This window comes from Manis pentadactyla, chromosome 16 (genome assembly GCF_030020395.1).
Source record: "Manis pentadactyla isolate mManPen7 chromosome 16, mManPen7.hap1, whole genome shotgun sequence".
NCBI classification, from domain to species: domain Eukaryota; kingdom Metazoa; phylum Chordata; class Mammalia; order Pholidota; family Manidae; genus Manis; species Manis pentadactyla.
Window position 1 is genome coordinate 11,481,498 of NC_080034.1, and position 2,780 is coordinate 11,484,277.

The following is a 2,780-nucleotide window of genomic DNA, read 5'->3' on the forward strand; positions in this document are numbered from 1 at the left end:
TACTATTTTTATTATTAGAATAAATATGTTCTGAATACTGCATGGGACATACTTATGCAGTATGTTCTTTGTTTATCTGAAATGGAAATTTAATTGAGCATTGTGTTTTTTGTTTGGTTAGCTGGTATTGGCTAAATCTGGCAACACTAGTTGGGTGGGAATACATAAAGACTAAGTATTAGTAAACTGAGCAAGGGGAAACAAGCATCAAAGGTGAATTGCTAGATGCAAAATGGAAACAGTTCTAAGAGTGACAGAGAGCTGCTATAGATCTCTGATATACCCAAGCATTTTAAACCTGATTAAGAACCAACAAAATAAATAGGCAACTGAAGCTGCCTCTATTAAACAAAGACCCTCAAAATCAAAGGTCCATTTTTATTTTATTGATTTTTCACTTTTCTCAAGTAATATTAGTTCACTTGTGGTTTTTATTTTTTTGCACAGCATCAGACATATTTTACTCAGTTTGTGGCCCTACTATGCTCTGGAGACTGAAGACTCAGAGCTGGACATACATATAGCTGGTTTAAATGCCAGTAGTAGAAGAGAAAAATACAGATTCAGCTTATGTTATGGACCCAAATTTAAGAGGCTGGCCTTTGAAACCAGATATCATGGCTTTACATCTTGATTCTGTTACTTACTGTGTTACTCTAGGCAAGATACTTAACCTCTGTCTTTAGAATTCTTTTATTGTCAACTGTGTCTAATATTATACAAGTCTTCTAGAGTTTCTATAAAGAGCAATGACAATGTATGCAAAATGCTTATAATGGTTCACAGCACATGGTAAGCATTATATATTCTATATAATCATATATATATATATATATGTTGTCATTTTGTTATATTATTATTGTTTTTGATATTTTGCTATATTCCCTAGAGAGATAAAATTGGCAAATAGTAATATTAATAATATTACTAATATAACCACAGGACTAGTCATGATGTGTACTCCTGAGTATATTGTATGTACCCAATTAATCAACAATAAAGGACAAAAAGTATACATATAAATTAAATTTGGGTCATTCAATAATTTTTGTAATTTTACAAAAAAAAAGATTCTCAATAGCTGCTTCAAAATAGAAAAGGGAGAATGATGTACATAATGTATGAAATGAACCAAACAACCTCACACACTGGAATACAATTGAACTTTTTTCTGTGTTCTTAGCATTTTACACAGCGATTTCTACATGAGAGGTTCTAGCTAGTCTTCTCATACACTTACTCTCGGATTCAATCTATTCCTTCTTAAAGGATATTTTGGTCCAGTAGAAGGGAAATTAATATACCATGCAGGTTATACAAGCATTCCTGCTGTGACACAACATAATGAGCCCTTGCTTTGCGTAGTTTGGATATGCATGGATTTCGGTTATCATGGTTTAAGTAGCACCAATCCCCAACAACTCAGTTCAAATTTCAGTTATCACAGTATATTAACTGTGAAGAATCGCATAAAGTATGAACTTGCTGCTTCAGTCTGCTAATCAGTATGTAAATAACAGATGATTGGTGGCTAATTACACAATTCTTTCCAAATATGTCAGTGACTGGCTACTAAGCATCAGGTACTGAGGTCACACATAGACAGTAAAGTTTGTAGTTGTGTTGCCTTTTTGTCTCCCATTGACCGACTCTCATGATATTTTACCAAAATCGATCATTGAAAGATGGAATTACTCAACAAAGACCAAAGTGCAGCAAAGAAAAAAGTAACAACATTGGAAGGGAAATTAATGCCAAACATAAAATAAGTTGCAGGAGAAAGAGCTAAAGGTAGAAACGTTGACATTGCCTCCATTTGGAGAGACTCTAGGTGTACAACTGCGGGAATTGAAGGCGAGTTTACCAGTGTAAATGAAGAAAGTGATCATGCTGAAGAGGATGAATGTCCAGAGAAAATGGTGCCTTTCGGCAAAGCCATCACACCAAAGGAAGAGCTTCGAGTTATTTCCAAACATTGAAAGCTCAGAAGATAAAATGTGGGAAGCTAATCCAAACAGGAAAAGGAGTATGACTAGTCTCCAAGCAATAGAAACAATCTTGTCCCATTTAAGTTATTTTACAAGAAGACAAACACTGTATACTTTAAACTACTCTTCTTTTTACATAGAAATAAAACACTTTAATTCTCAAGGAACTAGTACACAATAACACTCATGTCACTGTCATTGAATTACAGTATACTCAGTATTGATCCATTTTACTATCTTTTTTCACTTCCTTACATACTTTTAATTTAATTGACAGTAAGAGTTTTAAATATTTTGACAAAATATTTTTAAAGGTCATGGAGCAAGTATAACTTTTTCCATTGGTTATTAAGATTGTTTTGCAAGATTTCAGCATGCCTGGCCATTTGTATAGCCCAACACTTACACTGTTCATAGGGATCCTGTAACCCTTCTGCTATGTCACATCATGAGGAAAACAGCATCAGGGGAAGACCACTCAACATCTGTCAAACACAGCTCATATTAAAAAAACAAATGGCCATCCTTATAAAAGTATTATCATATTTTGTAAGATATTTTTACGTGATAATCAAGAAATGTTTCTAGAGTTACAAGTGTTATAAGAGTTATAAAAATAATCTGAGAAGCCTAGGATCTAACTGCCCAAAAGGCGGAGTGTGGGATAAAGTCATTGTTTCCTGTTTCGGCTGTTCTACTGTTCTTTGCTTTCAGCTCTTGTTTCTTAATAACCCCAAACATTAACTGAAAGTGAATTATGAACCAAAATGACTACCATAGATTTCCCTTTTA